Source organism: Cetorhinus maximus, chromosome 24 (assembly GCF_964194155.1).
Source record: "Cetorhinus maximus chromosome 24, sCetMax3.hap1.1, whole genome shotgun sequence".
Taxonomy (NCBI): Eukaryota; Metazoa; Chordata; class Chondrichthyes; order Lamniformes; family Cetorhinidae; genus Cetorhinus; species Cetorhinus maximus.
Genome location: NC_135902.1, coordinates 35,143,241 through 35,162,903, shown reverse-complemented (window position 1 = coordinate 35,162,903; position 19,663 = coordinate 35,143,241). Strand labels below are relative to the sequence as shown.

The following is a 19,663-nucleotide window of genomic DNA, read 5'->3' as shown; positions in this document are numbered from 1 at the left end:
AAGCACCAGTGAGAAACCCATCGTGTGCCTAACGGTTACGTTTGCCGGTGCTATGTCTTAGTGCCGCCCCATCGCTCGGAGTGGCTTCTGAGACAGTCTGCTGACTCTGCTGTCCTGTTGGCCTCAATGACCTAGGCCGACGTCCTCTGGCCCGTGGAGCCTGTGCTGGCCCCGCCTAGGGGGGGAATGGCCAGTTCCACAGCTGGCACCTTCCCAGTCGTCGCAGCCTCAACGGATGCAACGATCATTGGCAGAGGAGCGGAGGAGCTGCTGCCCTCATCCAGAGTGCCCTGAGAGGTGCCCGCAGAGATGACAGGCAGCTGCTGCGCTGACGTGAGGTCGCTTCAGACCTCCCTGCTCACCATAGATGGATGGGCGCCGAGCTGGGACACTTGGTGCCCAGACCATCTCCCACATTGCCGATGACCAGCTGTGGCCACTGGCGCTGTGAGGGCTTGCAGATCCGAACGTATCCCCAGGAGAAGCTGGTTGTTCTGCTGGAAGCCCCTCTCCAGGAGAGTCGCCACTCTCTCCATGGAGGAAGCATGACGCTCTGACACGAGGCTCATGGCATCACTGATGCTCCACGTGGATTCCTCCAATTTGGACACCAAGCGAAGCATTTTCTCATGCAACGCTCCCAGATGGTCTCGCACACACGGCCGTATTTCATGCAGCTGCTGCGTGGCGGACGACTCCAGAGGCACATCATCACGGCCCGACTCAGCATGTGCCTGGTCCCCTGCAGTCCTCCGGCTGCTGGCGCCATCAGCTCTCTCTGTCTCTGCCAGCTCCTCCAGCGACTGTGAAGTGCCCTCTCCACTGTGCCCCGGGACACTAGCCGATATTACAATTCCCACCGATGTGCTAGTATCTGCACTGGTGCCTGCCTCGCAGAAATGGTGTGACACAGGTGATGGTTCAGGGCCCTCAGGTGTGAGAGGGGGCATCTGTAATGGAGCCTGGTCGGCAGCCTCTGACAATGCTGAAAAACCAACAAGAACAGTGGATCAGTTACCTTCCACACAGTGACACACTTCATCCCTTTCCCCCTGGCTCATTATGCGCTCAACCTTCCAGAACCTAAGGAGACGAACATTGGTTGGGTGGCAAATAGTCAGGAGGAGGCCCAACCATTACAGGGGGATACAGACAGGCTGGTCAGATGGCCTAAGGAATGCCAAATGGAATGTTAAGTGGATAAGTGTGAGGTGATGCACTTGGGCAGGACAAACAAGGTACGGGAATATACAAAGAATGGTAGGACGGTGGAATGTAAGGACGATTAGAGGGACCTTGCTGGGCATGTCGACAGGCCCGTTAAGGTAGCGGGACATAAGGTGTTTAAGAAGGTAAATGCCATAATTGCCTTTATTAGCCGAAGAATAGAATGTAGGAACAGGGAGGTCATGTTGCAAGTGCAGAAAACGCTGCCAAGGCCACAGCTATACTTATGCATTCAGTTGTGATCAGCGCTTCATGGGAAGGATGTGATTGGAGTGGAGAGACTGCAGAGGTCGCTGACCAGGATGCATGCTGGCCTGGAGAGTTGGAGTTATGAGGACACATAGCATACACTGGTGAAATTTGCCATGGTGCACAGGAGATTGGGGGGTGACATTATTGAGCTTCATAACATTATGAGGGGCATAGATCGGGTGGACAGAAAGCAACTTTTCCCCTTGGCGGAGGGATGACTAACCTGGTGGCATTGATTTAAGATAAGGGGCATGAGGTTGACAGGTGAGTGATGAGGAACTTTTGCACAGAGTAATGTGGGACGCACTGGCTGAAAGGGTGGTGGAGGCAGAAACCCTCCTAAGATGTAGTAAGTATTTGGATGTGCAGTAGCGATGCCATGGCATGTTAGGCCTTGGGGATAGTGGTCAGAAATGGGATAAGGTGACTTTGGAAGGTGCTAGACATGCGTATCTTCGAAGGGCTGAGGGACCTTTGTCTATGACCCACACCTCTGACTCTATCACTCTGTGAATGGGCAGTGTTGCTACATTAATGATTCCAACAATCATCAGTGCTTTGGATGGTGGGAAGACATAGCGGATGGGACTGTGGACTGCTCCACCCCAGCCTCACCAACACCTGTGGACCTGGGCGCATGGCGCTTTTCAAGCTCCAGGGCCTCCTGCTTAAAATGGCTCAATATTACCAGCTGGGCCTGGCCGCCTCCAGTGCGGGAACTCATACGCATTATGCACATTTTTCTCCTGCAAAACAGAGAAGACCATTCATTGGGGCTAATCGCTCATGTACTCTGCATGTGCACGCCGCACCCCAACCACAGTGGCCCATCTGAGGCCTCCAGTGCCTCCTGTCCACGCTACTGCTGATCGGTCACAAAAATATATTACCGCTGCTCCCAACCCCCGTCCCTCCCAACAGCTACCTTGGACACATTCTGCGTCCATCACTTTCAGTAACACATGGTCTTAGCTCCCATGGCAAGGAGGCGCATCTAGGTGTGGTGCTGAGGGCACCAGATGGCTCTTGGCTATGAGACCTTGAGGCTCCCCTTCCACCATCTCATCACAGTGAATAGGGCATGTGTTGGAGTTCTGAGTATGTGCCTAGCTGCATCTCCTGCAGGTTGTCCCCAGACTAGTCATGTGCGACTAAGACCAACACATGGTGTGGGGAGAACCCATCTTCTCTGATGATGAGGCTGATGTAAGCATGGTCACTATCTGCTTGACCACCCAGCGTGTGACAAATGCAGAACATGAGTCAATGCAGTCACGACAGGAAGACTTGTGGGGTGGGGGGGTGCCCTCAAAGGCTAAGGCTACCTGCTGGGTTAAATGCCCAACACCAACATGGTACTCACCCTTCCAGAGTGCAACAAATCGTTGAAGCACTTATGGCACTGGATCCAGGTGTGCCGCACCGCGTCACGGGAGCTCACCACCTCCGCCACCTCCTCCCAGACACACTTCGTCAAGTGGGGGGCCCTCCTCCTCCCATCCTGGGGAAACAGCACCCCCCACCGTGCTGCCACTCTCTCCACAAGGGCAGCAAGGCAGTCATCAGAAAAGTGAGGGGCACATTGGCCCCCCGCTGGCCTACCCTGCGGCCTGCCCTGCTCCTGGCCCACACCGTGCAGCCTGCCCTCTTCCCTAGGCCTTCCCTCAATATTGGCCTGCTGTGCAGACCCCCTGCGATGCCACCTGCAACTGGCCATCGTGAACAGCCTAAAGGAGGCTGCCAGGCCTTTTTTAAAACAGACTGCCGGGTCACCATTGGACCCAGCAGTCTGTACATGCCCGCCGCAAACTTAAGACTCCCGCTCTCCACGGGAGTCAGAAATGCGCTTGGCGGGCCTTTATTGGTCCGCCTGTGCAAAATGACCATGAACAAGATCCTTAAAATGGCTGAACCTATATCTGTCTGTGGTCCCAGAACAAAAGAAGCCGCTTTGCAGTTTTGGGAAAACTCATACCTCATTATATCTGAGCAGCCATTAATGATCACCTGGGGACTGCACAGCCCAACTTCAAAGAGAGCTATACAAAGGCCATTTGCATTTGATAACCCAGCTTGCCAGCAGGAGACACAGGGTCAGCTAAGACAAAAGGCCCCCCAAATATTTCTTTCAACTCATAATGACTGGGACATTAAGCAGTCTTTGAGGCCCAGACAAATTCCAGATGATGGATACACATCCTTTGTTGAAGACCTGGTGGAGAGGTGGGGGTCATGTGACCTCAGTTTCTGGCTTTTGGAACAAGTAATATTGCCTTGCTGAACTATATAGCTCAGTCTGCTCTTTAACATTTGACTAGCAGCCAATCAGAATGGAGCCAGGTTGAACACCTCACCCCATCTACACAGCTTCCATTGGAAATTCTCTGCCAACACCTACAAGACTAACTCATCTCTGCGTGCCTATCTCATCTTGTGAAATCAACACCACCAGAAGTGTGAATTCTACAGCATTGGTTTATAGCCCGCTGACCTCCATGAAGGAATACCTCATTGGACATTGATTCTGGACTCTGGAACTCATGTGGACCAATACTTATTTTCTCTATGGTCTCTGTACTGTGAATTCTTCTTTTGTCTATCCCTCTCTTTACTGTCTGAGTGTGGAGGTGACATTGCAAACCCTCCTTCCCGCATTTTGAGTGTGTGCAAATAAACTAACCCTTTGAACTCGTCCTATCTTGAGTTTGCTGTGGGGTTATAAATAGAATCATGGATCGTAAAAAAACCAAGGGGTTGGGGAAATACGTTGCCACTTATGAAGAGGGAAACAAATCAAAACGCTTTTCTGTTTACGGATGAGCAGTGAAAGGAGAAATTAGTGCTGTTTAAATTAACTCCCCTCCTGTCCATAACATAATGTTGTAAGGAAGAAGATTTTCATACCTACTTTCACCAAATGTTAATAAAACAAGCTGCTCAGAGGTGGAACTCTGCATACATTTAAGTATAAATGCTCACACCTGTGTCTTGGTGAGAACTGTTTAATTCACACCAAGCAGAGAGCCCCATACAACTTGAGGATTATCAGTTGCACTTCACACTCTAAAGCTATTGGCAAGACCTCTTATTTTTTGTTTTCATGGCAAGGCAGATATAATCACAGATTCAAAACACCTGGTAATGATCCTTGCTGCAATGAAGTAAACTAAAACTTGGCTTATTCAGTCTATGTAAAGCTGTGGCCTTAATGAGAATAGTTATCAATGTATTGGAGGCTGTTGCATTTCAGTTTTTGTAAGAAAGTAGAGAGAATTACAGAATATAATTTGCAAAGCATTAGTATAATTCCTGCAATCCAGTGAATAGAAATGGAGTGGGATTTACTCATTTGCCTTAAACCATTGGCTGTTGGTCTCAGATCATATAACCATTGTTAGATTTGGTAAATATACTGCAGTACAATAGTGCATCACCTTTCTGTAGTCCTGGGAGTAAAAGCAGACAGTGCCAGTGGTAATCATGGTAACTACATGACTCAACACTACACCCAGAAGTTTGTTCATTCTGTCTTTCATGTCTCACTCACTGGACGAGTGAGTTGTGCATTCTTCACCTTTGGCTTGCTGCTATGCCCTCTACCCTCTGGGCAGAGATGGTGTTTGAGAGCTCATAATTTTATACAAATGTGATATTTTTAAGACATGTAGTGAAATTATTATACAGGTAAGCATTCTTTCTCTCTACACATGGAGAGGATTTTCCCTTTGTCGGGTGGGCGCGGCAGGTGGGGCCGGGAGCGGCCACGCAACGGTCCGCCACCTACAATTGGACCCCCACCGCGATCTCACGCTGGCTGGTGCTGCCGGGGTGGGGGCCTCCCACCCCAGGAGATGCGCGAGCGCTGAAGTGTGCACATGCACGGGGGTGGGCTCAGTGAAAGCTCCCTGAAGGCACAGAGCTGCCTCAGGGAGCTGAAGATTTTTAACATTGAAAAGAAAGATTTCAAAGATAAGGAAAACATGTCCCCTCATGTGACTCTGTCACATGAACAGGGACATGTTAAAAATGAGTTTTTAAAATTGTGATGGGTTTTTTGTTTACTGTCCGAAACCTCACCCGCCCATGGATGAGGTTTTGTTAAAAATGCAAAGGCCGCCTGGCCTATTTGCTCGCCCGCCAACCGAACGGTTGGATGGGCAGTGAAAAATTCGATTTAATTAACTGATTAAGGACTTTAATAGGCCCCTTAATTGTCAGTGGGCACACGCACCTGCCGAGCGAAATATCGCGAGAGTGCACGATGATGTCGGGACACTCGCCCAATGTCATCGCGTACTATTTTACTCCCATTCGGGTTGGGCTCGCACCCGACCGATGAGGAAAAATTCTGTCCATAGAGATTATATTGCTGTTACAGGTAAACTCTGGTTTTAAAGCAAAATACTGCGAATGCTGGAAAGCTGAAATTAGAATATAAAATGTTGGAAATACTCGACAGGTCTGGAAGCATCTGTGGAGAGAGAAAAACAGAGTTAACGTTTCGAGACCATATGACTCTCCTTCAGAGCCAAGCTCCAAGTGTAATCGGATTCTGGCTGGATTTTTCTGTAGCAGTTCACGCGTCCTAATCTCAGGTTTAGTTTGTTGTTTTATTGACTCTTCTTGCACTGAACCCAGTCTTTTCATGAGGTCTGTTCAGTTTCTTCTCAGAAGCTGATCATTTGCTGATATGATCCATGATCTTGGCTTATCTCCATTAAGCAGATTAATGACCTGTGTCAATGATTTTTTTGTTGGTTACATGCACTCTGACTATCTCCTGGTAGCAGTTATTTTAAAGGATGAGATCCCAATCATAAAGATAGAGTTGCTGCTTTGGATAGAATCAGGAATTTGAGACCAAAATGCATTCAAAATTGTGCTCATTAGACCAAGTACCAATAAAAACAAATTTGCATAATTACAAATATAAAGCCTCCAATGAACCAGCACAATCCGGCAACATTGTTTATTTCATTTCTTTCCATTAAAACATATTCCTTGATGATTTAAGAGTGCTTTTATGAATAGGGCGGAAATTGGGTTTATCACCAAAAATTTGCACCTGTGACCTGCACGGACAATGGCTTTAAAGAAATGATACTGAACAATTTAATAGTTTCATTGGTTTACCCAAGTCAGTTTCTGTTTTAAGTTTCTAAAAATTAACTATTTTTGATATGAGAGAACTTTAAAATGTATCCATCTCAATGTGCCCCTAAGAAAATGGGTGTAATTTGCACAGCATCCCTAACCAGTGCAATAAGCAGAACATTGCATATTCAACATGGAGCCATGGCCATTTTGTGGCTGGAGCCTGAACCAGGCAAATTGAATCTTAAAATAGCTTAAAAGACCATAGAAAACACAAACGTTTTGGGTGTAACTTGCTTAGGTTAAAATTTCCTAATCTTTTTCACTGGGGGTTCCACCAATTAATTGCAACTGGACAAATTACATTTGACTTTGCAAAATTAAACGTACATCTTGAACAAGTTCTAAAATTCCAGATTGTTCAAGACTTCACTACTTCCAAAATAAAGCCTTAATTTTTTTTTAGCTCACTCAACATCCAATATCATTTAACTGTATGTTTGCTTACAAATGGTTCCGGCCACAAAGAAAAAATAAAAAAGCTGGATGCTCATTCCAGCACTCGGTCTGTAGTCTTGCAGATTACAGCACTTTAGTTGCAGACCCAGGTACCTTTTAAATGAGCTGAGGGTTTCTGCCTCCACCACCAAACCAAGCAGCAAATTCCAAACATCCACCACCCTCTGGGTGAAGAAGTTTTTCCTCATGTCCCCTCTAACTGTCCTGCCAATCGCCTTACATCTGTGACCCCTGGTAATTGACCTCTGTGTCTCCTGGTAATTGACCTCTGTGCCCCCTGGTAATTGACTTCTGTGCCCCCTGGTAATTGACATCTGTGCCCCCTGGTAATTGACGTCTCCGCTCGGGGAAACAGGGCACCCCCATCTACCCTATCTAGGCCCCTCATAATTTTGTACACCCTAATTAAGAGACCCCTCAGCCTCCTCAGTTCCAAGGAAAGCAACCATAGCCTATCCAATCTTTCCTCATAGCAGCAATTTTCAAGCCCTGGCAACATACTGCAGATGCTGGAAATCCAAAACAAAAACAAAAATAGCTGGAAAAACTCAGCAGGTCTGACAGCATCTATGGAGAGGAAGATAGAGTTAACGTTTCGAGTCCGTATGACTCTTCATCAGAACTAAAGAGAAATAGAAATGAGGTGAAATATAAGCTGTTTAAGGGGGGTGGGATAGGTGGAGCTGGATAGAGAGCCAGTGATAGGTGGAGGCAAAGGAGAGATTGCCAAAGATGTCATAAACAAAAGGACAAAGGGGTGTTGATGGCAGTGACATTAGCTAAAGGATGCGCTAATGGTGGCATTAAGGGTAGAAAGCAGGATGAGCAAGTGACAGATGGCCCAAGTAGGGGTGGGGTAGGGGGAAGGGATCGAAGTAGGCTAAAAGGAGGAGATAAAACAATGGATGGAAATAAATTTAACAATAATAGAAATAGGTGGAAAAAGAAAAATATATTTCAAAAATATATAATAATTATTAGAAAAAAAGGGATCGGAAAGGGGGTGGGAATGGAGGAGAGAGTTCATGATCTGAAGTTGTTGAACTCAATGTTAAGTCCAGAAGGCTGTAAAGTGCCTAACCGGAAGATGAGAATTCTGTTCCTCCCGTTTGCGTTGAGCTTCACTGGAACATTGCAGCAGGCCAAGGACGGACATATGGGCATGAGAGCAGGGTGGAGTGTTGAAATGGCAAGCGACAGGGAGGTGTGGGTCATGCTTGCGGACAGACCTAAAGTGTTCCGCAAAGCGGTCACCCAGTCTGTGTTTGGTCTCTCTAATGTAGAGGAGACCGCATTGGGAGCAGCGAATGCAGTAGACTAAATTGAGGGAAGTGCAAGTGAAGTGCTGCTTCACTTGAAAGGAGTGTTTGGGCCCTTGGACGGTGAGGAGGGGGGAAGTAAAGGGGCAGGTGTTGCACCTTCCGCGGTTGCATGGGAAGGTGCCGTGGGAGGGGGTTGAACTGTAGGGGGTGATGGAGGAGGGGACCCGAGTGTCCCGGAGGGAACGGTCCCTACGGAATGCTGACAGGGGGGGATGAAAGGAAGATGTGTTTGGTGGTGGCATCATGCTGGAGTTGGCGGAAATGGCAGAGGACAATCCTTTGAATGCGGAGGCTGGTGGGGTGATAAGTAAAGACAAGGGGGACCCTATCATGGTTCTGGGAGGGAGAGGAAGGTGTGAGGGCAGTTGCGCGGGAGATGGGCTGGACACGGTTGAGGGCCCTGTCAACCACCGTGGATGGAAAGCCTCGGTTAAGGAAGAAGGAAGACATGTCAGAGGAACTGTTTTGGAAAGTGGCATCATCGGAACAGATGCGACGGAGGCGAAGGAACTGATGATGTGGCAACCTGAACTGTACACAAAATTCCAGCCTTTTATTCAGTTCTATCATTACACCCCTGCTTTTGCATTCTATACCTCATTCAATAAAAGAAAGCATTTCATTTGCTTTCTTTACCACCTTATCCACCTGTCCTGCCATCTTCAGGGACCTGTGGACAAGTACACCAAGGTCTCTCACTTCCTTTACCCCTCCCAGTATCCTCCCATTTATTGTGTTTTCCCTAGCTTTGTTTCCCTCCCCAAATGCATTACCACATATTCCTCTGGATTTAATTCCATCTGCCACTTTTCCGCCCACTTGACCAAACCATTGATATCATTCTGGAGACAACAGCTATCCTTTTCACTATCAACTACACAGACAATTTTTGTATCACCTGCAAATTTCCCAATCATGCCATCTACATTTAAGTCCAAATCATTAATATATACAACAAACAGCAAGGGACCCAACACTAAGCCATGTGGAACACAACTGGAAACCATTCTCCATTCGCAAAACCATCCATCAACCATTACCCTTTGTTTCCCGTCGCTGTGCCAATTTTGGATCTAACTCACCATATTCCACTGTATCCGATGGGCTTTATTTTTCTGACCAGTCTGCCATGTGGGATATTGTCAAATGCCTTACTAAAATCCATGTAGACAACATCAACTGCACTAACCTCATCAATCCCCTTTGTTACTTCCTCAAAAAATTTAATTTTATTAGTGAGACCCAACCTTCTCCTAACAAAACCATGCTGACTATCCCTGATTAATCCATTCCTTTCTAAGTGATAGTTCATCCTGTCTCTCTGAATTGATTCAAATAATTTGCCCACCATCAAAGTCAGACTGACCGGCCTATAATTATTTGGCCTATCCCTCGCACCCTTTTTAAATAATGGTACAACGTTCGCAGACCTCCAATCCTCTACTACCTCACCTGTATCTAGTGAGGATTGGAAAATGATCCTCAAAGCATCCGTAATTTCCTCTCTGGTTTCCTTTAACAGTCTGGGATACAATCCAACCGGCCTTGGTGATATATCCACCTTCAAGGATGTCAGTCTCTCCAGTACTTCCTCTCTCACTATGCTTATTGTATCTAATATTTCACACTCCTCCTCTTTAACTAGAATGTCTGCATCATCCCTCTCCTAAGTGAAGACAGAGATAAAGTACTCATTGAAGAATCTGCACACATCTTCAGCATCAGCACACAAGTTACCAAGTACATCTCTGAAAGGCCCTATCCTTTTCTTCATTATTCTCTTTCTCTTAATGTACTGGCAAAACATCTTTGGGTTTTTTTTGATTTTACTTGCCAATATTTTTTCATATCCTCTCTTTGCTTTCCTAACTATCTTCTTTACTTCACCCCTGTATTTTCTATACTCCTCTAGGCTTTCTACAGCATTAAGCTTTTTGTGACTAATAAGCTTTCTTTTTCTGCTTTAAAACAACACTTGCTATTTTTATTTCAGCCTCTTTCTCATTAACATCACCTGGCAGGAGGTTATTGTTTCTCGTTGACCAAGAATGCAACTGTCATTTTGTACACTTTAACTTTTCCTACCATTTTCTGGATCATTTGAATTCTAGAAATGGTTTTCTGTTGGACTGAATTATATCCTTCTGCAATGTTTGGATTGTCTGTGAAGAAATTGGTAATTTTGGGAAAATCCTTGCTGCAGAGATATTTTAAAGTGTTCTACAGCCTTCTAATGAATAGAGACGTGACAGTTTTGGGAAGCAAGCAGTTTGAATCAATTTCACACTACAGGCAGCCTCTAGAGAATTGTTCAGATACAATCTAAACTTTTACAGAGTTTAGGAACTGGGAAGAAAATGCAAGGTTTAAAGATTGCACACCTTTCATGATTGGAAGGAAATGTCCAGACTGTTTATCTGTTTCTTTTCTTGTGGAAATGGCCAGCTTTTCATTGAAGCAGGCTCAGGAAATTGCCAATTCTAACTCAGTAATTTCAATTTCGTCCAAAACTAAGGGCAAAACTTACGCTTTACTCCAAGTCATTTGGCTAAGCTGATTGTACCGAATATGTCTCCTTGAAATGGGTGGTCCACTCTTAGGTGCTTAAGATTGTAGTATAAGGGTGTTCGGGTTAGTAGGGGTTAAATTTGGACTGGGGAAACAGTACTGCTCACAACATGATGTAGTGTGTCACTAGATAGTAGACCGAGTACAGTAGTAGTCTAGCAGAAGCCAGCATAGTATGGAGGTAGCACCTTGTCAGAAGATGTACATGTTTATGAGTCGTTAATAAACACTTGGGGTGGGAATTTCCCCTCATTGCACTAAGTGCGGCGTCGGGCGTAAAAAATGGCGATTTACCCACTGGCCGCAATGGCGGGTTTTCACGCTGTTTTGCCCGCATCCCCGGCGCATTAATTATGCACGCATGGGAAACATGCCGGATTGCGCGCAGGTGGCCTCTGATTCACCCGTCCCGCCTTGACCTCACCGCTTCCTCACTCTGGCTGCCATTTTTAAATGACACCCATGCACAGCTTTCTCACCATCTGCAGCCCAGGACTGCTCCACACAAGGTATGGCTCCCAAAGGGAAGAAGCATGCTGCTCCAAAATTCAGTGACACCTCACTGAAACGCCTGCTGGATACAGTCAAGGCCTGTCGTGATATCCTCTACCCCCGTGATGGCTGGAAGAGATCCACCAGCCTCACCAGTTGTGGCTTGGCAGGCGATGGCAGCAGTGGTCGGTACCAACACAGCACAGAAGAGGTTAGTCACCCAGTGCAGAAAAAGGATGAATGATCTCATCCGTGCTGCCAGAGTAAGTCAAGCATCTCATCACTCTCAACTCACACACTCACAACCCCATCACACATTCGCTGGCATCTCACAAGCTGCCAGCTCAAGGGACATCACCACTCACTCTCTCACACACACCTTCACATCTCCATCTGGGCTCATCTCCTCTGGAGCTTGCGTCCTCATCCAATCCATGGCTCCACTCACCACCCACACATGCCAGGTATCCTTATCATCCACCCTGGCATGTGTCATGCTCATGCTCTCCAAGTGTCTTTATGCAGAACAAGCTCGCACACAATCAGGGAGTGGGTGGAATACCGGAACTCAAGATCCTCACTGCCTTCAAGAACAGAGCCATTGAGCTGGCCGGAGAGGATGTCTGCAGCAACGGTGAGGTCGGCAGCGCACACCAACGTAAGGATCTTGCACCAGCTCACCCCTCAGACAATTATACTGTGAGTGCATTGTCTTGTTTTAGAGTTTCCTGTCATGCACTAATTATCTCTACTTTCTTTCACGGGTACCTCCATGAAGTGCCTGAGGCCCCCAACCAGCCAGGATCTTAGGTAGAGCACTGGCGCCACCTCAGATGAGGAACCTGAGGACAGCACCTTTGAAGACGCATCACAGTGCTCATCCACACCCTCCACCAACGCAGAGACAAACACCTCAGTGGGACCCAGTTCTAGAATAGCCTTGGGGTCACAATCTGGTAAGCACAGCACACAATCTGGTCTACAGCAGGCAGAGGTAGGGACATCCGAGGTCACCAGCACTTGGAGAACTGTAGGATGCCAGGAATCTGCAGAGTCCGAGTCAGATGACAAGCCTCCAGACTCGGTCCTAAATCAGTTGTTGGAGCTACAGCGATAATCACGGGAACATCAGGAAGGGATGTCAGCTGCTTTCGTCAGATTACAACATACGATGAAGGAGGCTATCTGTTTTCAGTTTCAGGTAATAGCGCCGCATGCCAATGCACCGAAGTCAACCCTGGTAGGATGGCGGCTACCTTGGAGACCTTGGTCCAGGACATTGGTCCTGTACTGTTGCAGGAGCAGCACTACATCGCTGTAGCCATTGGTGGCATCCATCAGTGGCTACACGATAAGGAGGCTGGGCACCTTGTTCCCACTCCAGTTGCCCCTTCTCCATTTCAAGGTGCTCCTCCCCGCTGCCCCCCACCTCCTCCAACCCCCCCACCCTTTTCCATGACCGACTGCTATGACATTGCCTTGGCCAGGTGCTTGGATGTGCTGTTTTCAGCCCAGGTGCTGGGATCCTCATTCACTGCACTCTCATACTACACTGTGAACGTCGCTTATATACTGTTGTGAAAGACATCATTCTCATTGCATGCCTACGTGCCCTGATGCTCCAGTGTGGTGGGGTGATTCCAGCGAGCAGTCCTTATAATGAGATGCAAATTTATTGAAATGAAGTTCCCAGCGTGCCGCGGCTGGAAACGTGGCCCGCCATCGAAGGCTGCAACGCACAGTCGCGAACTAGTTTCACGACGACTTGAAACCGATTTCTGGCATTCTCGCGATATTTTCTGCTCCCGCTTGCCATGATACCCGCCACAGGCGGGAATGGAAAACCCTGGCCTTAATGTTCAAGCCCACAAGCCCCCAGACCTCTTAGTGAGACACCAAACAAACTTACAACAAATATGATGCCAGCGAAAGGCTTTCTCTCAAGAAATTACAACTCAATGTTGTACCTTCAAACAATGGGCTCTCAACAGAATAATTGCAATGTTGTCAGAAGTCATGGGATTTGTAGCCTGCCAATTGTGAGAAGTGGTTTCAACTCCTGAACTGCCTGTTACAAAAAGATTTCTTGATCTGAGATGTTTAATTAAAGACTTTGACACAAGTAAGTTTAATAGTGCCCATCAAAGCAATTTCATTGAAGTAATGGAAGCTTTCTCTTCTCCATAGATATCCAGAATGTGTTAAAAAGTCAGAGATATTTTAATTTTAAATTTAACGGTTCATAAATCTGTACCTGCCTATTTGATTTTAAACATGGCAATGAGAAGGCACCCCCCCGCCCCCCCGCCCCCTGACAAATATTGGGGAAGGAAGATAATAACTCCTGACCCCTAGTGAAAACCATGAAGTATTTTCTAGTTTCACTGGTGTACACTAGTCAATTCCTGAGTAAATTAAATATTTCTCAATATTCAAAAGCTTTTCAAAAAAAGTGCCTATTAGTATTCTTGCACCTAAATGAGACTTAGTTTTAAGTGCCTCTTCAAAGGACCGCAAGTGGACGCAATTAGCAGGAATTCGCCATGACGATTAATTTGATCTGGGGAGTGGTCAGTTTAGTGCCTGGTCCAGTGTGATGTCCCCAAACCATTGTAAAGGATCCAGGAAGCTCAATTTGCACTGGATGTAACTTTTGAAATTTGAAACTCCGAGGTCTTTTGCAATGGTTTGGGCAATTTTGGACAATTTGCACTGGAAAAACCAGCGGAACCTTACAAAAACTCTACCTGAGGATTTTAAGCAAGCCAGGAGTCCAGATCAAGGAACAATATGTTAAATTTATAGAAAATGCCTGGCAAATCATTGTGAATTTTTATTTGCAGATCAGCAAATCATATAATCCAAACTTCTGCAGGGGTAAGCAAAGGACGTGATATACTGATATGCATGGTCATTGATTGTTAAAGATTTCAGAGTGTGATGTTCAAGAAGATAATATTCAATCAGCAGCACATTTTAAAAGTCGGATTACATTTTGTAAACCCCCATATCAGAATGCATTTTATTGGTGTCTCTGTAATATTAGAGAAACATATAGAAATATAACCAGGTATTAGCTAGAAGATAACGATGTCGCATCTTTAGATAGCACATAGATAGATTTGTAATATGACTACAGTAATACAGCGTCTTCTATATTCTCTAATTTATTTTGTTAATTATGCCATTATGACTAATACACTTTGTGTGGGAAGTCAGTTTAGGGAAGTAACTGGGGAAGTCACCATAGTAACAGCTTCCCAATGTAATGTAATATGTAATTAATATGCAGCAAATGGCACCACAGGGCATGCAATCACTCATTTTTTGGTTTTCCGTTTAAACACACATTGGCTTAATAAAAGGATCACAGCAGTTTGTTTTGGCAGTGCTGGTAATATTGGTACTGAATTTGCTAGGAAAGTAATAAGTTTAATATGTACACCAATATTGGTGTGTAAATAGCCCAGCAATTTAACACAAAGTTAACACAAACCACACTGCCCCCCCCTCCCCCCCCCCCCCCCCCCCCCACCCCACCCCCCCCCCGAAAGTCCAACAAGGTGATAAACAGCAGGATCTTTTGTGCAAGCACTAGTTGATGGAAATGATTTAATGGAGCATAGTCCATCAAGCCAGTAAAACATCTAGGGCAGGATTTTTAGTTTGGCGGGTGCCCACAACTGGCGGGCCTGGGATAGCCAGGGAACGGACCCCCAACCGCGATCGGCCCCTGACTGCAATTTCACGGTGGCTGGCCAGTTAATGGCAAGCCAGCGTGAAAGGCTCACCGAAAGGCTGAGTGCTGCCAGGGTAGGGGGTGGGAGGAGAGCGAGCACTGAAGTCAGCGCGAGCGCTGGGGAGCGCAGAATGAAAGCTCCCTGAAGGCAGGGAGTTGCCACAGGGTGTTGAAGAATTTAAACGCAGAAAATAAAGATTTTAAAAACCAGGAAAAAATGCCCATGCATCAGAATCAGTCACTGGAACATGTGGATGAAGAAAATTCTGTCCAAACATTTTTTTAAATTAATATCGGAAACCTCATCCCGCCCGTGGATTGGGTTTCCTGAAAAATGCACAGGCCACCTGGCTGATTCGCCTGCCCGCAACTGTAACGGTGGACGGGCATCGAAAAATCTCAGTTAATTACTGCTTTAATGGCCTTAATAGGCCTCTTAATTGTTGGCGGGCGCGCTGTGGACTTCAGTGCGTGCCCGCCGACCAAAATATCGCATGAGTGTGCGATGACGTCAGGACGCTCACCCGATACCATCGCACGCTATTTTACGCTCTAGCGTGTCGGGCGCGCGCCCGCACACCGAGTGAAAAATTCTGCCCTTAGTGAACTAGACTGACATTTGGATGTGGATTCAATCACAGCCAAGATACCCCCATGGTTGCGAGTTAGCACAAACTGTTGGATGATTTGCATCCCTCCTACATTAGCCTCATGTATAGGGAAACTCACTGACAACACCTCCGCCACCCCTCACCACACCACACCACCGCCCCCCACCCTTGCCGTCACAAAGGATTTCAAGAATTTGTTTTTACAAAGTGGCTGAAGTGTAACTGGTTTTCACTGACGTCCAATGCATACCATTGGTAATTTGGCCATTGGTCAAGCACCCAGAGCTCAGATTGTTTAACACAGTTGTGTTAAAGTTAGCTAGTTTCCATTCAGGTTACTAATTGGGCCAACTTCAAAAAGCACTGAAATGTTGTATTTAGAGCAAGAGAAACAATGCTTATTCCCAGCAGTTTGCTGAAAATAAATGCCAAGATTTAAGACAATAGTTATTGAAATACAGAGAGAAAAACAACTTTTTTACATTAGGGGAACATATATAGTTATATATCTAAACACACATTAAATAGGGCAGAAATTTCTCCCTGTCGCGGGTGGGGGGATTGTGTGGGGTGGGCGGGTTGCGAGCGCAAACCCGATCAGCACCCCCGATCGGGGCCGCACCGCCATTTTACGTGGGCGGGCCAATTAAAGTCCGCCCAGCATGATCCGCGCCTGGAAGTCCTGAGCGCTCCCTGTGCGGGCGGGGGGGGATTCCCTGAGTGCCCTCCGTGCCTCAGAGAGATTTGTTTAACTTATGGAAATTTGAATAAAGGTGGGAAAAATATTTAAGGACATGTCCCCTCATGTGAAACTGTCACATAAGCTGGGACATGTCCATTATTTATTTCAAAAATTTTTATTTAAATAATATACCCTTCTTGAAACCTCATTCTGCCCGTGGGTGAGGTTTCATGAAAAATGTGAAGGCTGCCTGGGCTCTTCGCCTGCCCGCCAACCTTAAGGTTGGACAGGCAGCTCAGTTAATCACGTTAATTACTTTTTAACAGGCCTTAATAGGCCGAACTGAGAATCTAAATGATGCGCGGTGACGTCGGGACGCACGATCGACTGTGCCGCATGTCATTTTGCGCATCGGCAAGTGGGCCCTGCCTCCCGCTCGCCGACCCGAAAATTCTGTTTATAGACATCATATTACCTGCTCACATTTTGCCATGGTTGGTTAGTACCGTAATTTCCCTTCAACATTTTGTTTAAATCAGGTAAAGAATAGAACTTTGTTAAATGTTCTGTGCTTTGTTGTTTCGGTTTCTGTTGGGGAAAATCAACTTCTTGGAAGTAAGTATTTTTTGGAGCTGACAAATTAACAAGTGCTGTCATATGTTTCCAAAATCAGCTCATTCTAAGAGATACGAGAGCAATGAGCTGACTATCCATCATTCTGAGAGTCTCTGCATTGCATAAAAACTGGTTTCATTTTCCCTGTTTTGATCCAAAAAGATTTGATCAATTTTTGTGCCTCTTAATCTGCTTTAGTAATAAATAACACACTGTAGTGCATTACTTACTTCAATGCACTTTGCATTGTGTCCATAAGAATGTGTTGCCATGGAAACTGCCTGAGCTGCTTTAAGTTAGTTAACACAAGCACCCCAAAGCCCAGCAAGGTGATGTACAGCAGGATCTTTTGTACAAGCACTTGTTGACGGAAATGATTTAAGTGGAAAGATTCAATGGAGCATAGTCCTTCAAGCCAGTCAAACATTTAATGCAGTAGACTGATTGACATCTGGATGTGGATTCAATTACAGCCAAGCAGACTGATGGCTGAGCACTGGAGATAAATGCTGATAATTTACATTTAGGTTTAAGTTCATACCAGTCAACAAGTTTTAAACTCTTTCCAGCAGAGTTGACAAGGTAGCCATTAGGAGTGTGTCATTTCTAATTTTCCTCTTCTTTATTCAGACCAGAAAGGCCAACAATAGCACCCCTCTGATATCTAAACTGAAGCAGGAAACACAGTAGAATGTGGATAATATTTTGTATAATAATATATTAGAATCAGGTTCAAAGTGCTTATCTGATTAAGAAGAATTTTGGGACCAAATTCTGTAGAATCTCTGGACAATCTTGATTTGAAGAAGGAAAGGCTAAAGGGCTCATTACGTTCAAAGGTTTATGCAGAACCTGCATTCCAGAAATATCATAGAACTATGCCAATCTCTAATAATTAGAAGAATCATACATTTTATGTACATTATTGCTTGGTCACACCTCATGTGACTCACTTCAAAGAACTGACATCGAACTTTGGGGTCTTAGTTATTCAAAAATTACTATATTTCCAAATATTTATTTTCATGGTCACTATACTGGAATATAGATTGTATTTTTCATTTTTAAAATTGATATTATAAGTAGGAAAATTCAACAATCACACCAAGTACATCACACCACAGTTTTTCCTAACAATTGCAGGTGTCCTTCTGTGGCAAAGCGGCTCCCTTCGATTTCCAGGGATATCCTGCAGACATTTCTAGTGACTTGCTGTCAGCAATCATTACCAGTAAGCTCCTATTTCCTATAAGCACTGCTGCTGGACTCTGACAGACCTATAAGACACCTGCAGTTTGGATTGATCTAGGTTGTCCCACTTCAGTGCACTTTAAAATAGTTCTATTGAACCATTACACTGCCTGTGAGTAAGCGGTGAAAAAAGGCAGATTGTTTGCAATGACCTTGCTGAGAACCAGCATTAACAGTTTTAGGCAAGATGTCTGCCATTTTGTTATTTTTCGGGTACAATTTGGCACTCGTTTATCCCTCCAGTCTTGTTTTAACAATTTGAGGACTATTTCACTTTTGTACCTTTGGGCCCTCGCATCATGATTTGATCGTATAACTTAGGCTCCCACTGTCGTACTGTTAAAATATTGCATGACCAGAGGTGTCCTTCTACAACTGAGATGGAAGCAAAGGGTCTATCTACCTGTTCAGATAGATGTTTTTAGAAATGCTGTCATGGGAAGATGGTAAAGTTATTCTAAAAATATTAGATTAAATAGACCAAAGGGCCTTCTTTATCCGTTCCCTTTTTTTACAGCTTGGTCTGGCCATAACTTCCAGTTATTCACACCATAAAATTGTTGGTTTCAGAAAAAACTTGTCAAAAATCACAGTTTTGAATTAACTCTGCTGATCTACCAACCTGTCTCTAAGTACTTACCTAATACCTTAACAACTTAATGGGAAACTTTAAATTAAATTTAAATCATACTTTTGGAGTATATTCACAAAAAATCCTCAGCAAAATGTATAAAGCTTGTAGCTGTATTGCAGGCAAACCTGGCTTGCAATTTTATTTTGCATATAATTTTTCTATAGCAAATAATTATCCCTTTAAGTACAGAAACAGTATGGCCCAACATATTGGCAGAGTAATACAGTGCCTTACAAATTAAAAAGACATGGATTCATGCCAGCAGTTCCCTTTACAGTCAGTGCCAAATTGCCCTGAATGATTAGAAGAAGCACAGGTTTCTGACATAGCATTCACCTATGGAAGGGAAGTTGGAACAGCCTACAGGGTAGAAAGAGATGGTATGTCTGCCATCTTGACCAAGAAATGGCACACACTGAATTAAAACAGCAGACCTGCTAATTAGAAACTAAAGGATAAAAAAGTAGGAATTCCAGGATATTTATTTTTGATATAAAAACATTTGAGATCATGTACATTACACTAACTTCTGTGAAAACATAATGCCCAGAAAAGGCAGTAATTTGCTGAATGTCTTTCACTTTATATCATAAGGTCAAGCAGTGGGTGTCTTCTGTTTACCTACTGCAGTATATTAATGAGATGAAGGGAGTGCAG

At 45.2% G+C, this 19,663-nt stretch overlaps 1 protein-coding gene across 1 annotated transcript in view; it reads left to right on the top strand.

The window, feature by feature from the left end:
- Window positions 1-19,663, top strand: part of sdk2b (sidekick cell adhesion molecule 2b) — a 981,988-nt gene that overhangs the window by 499,772 nt on the left and 462,553 nt on the right. The gene's annotated exons all lie outside the window — the stretch shown is intronic.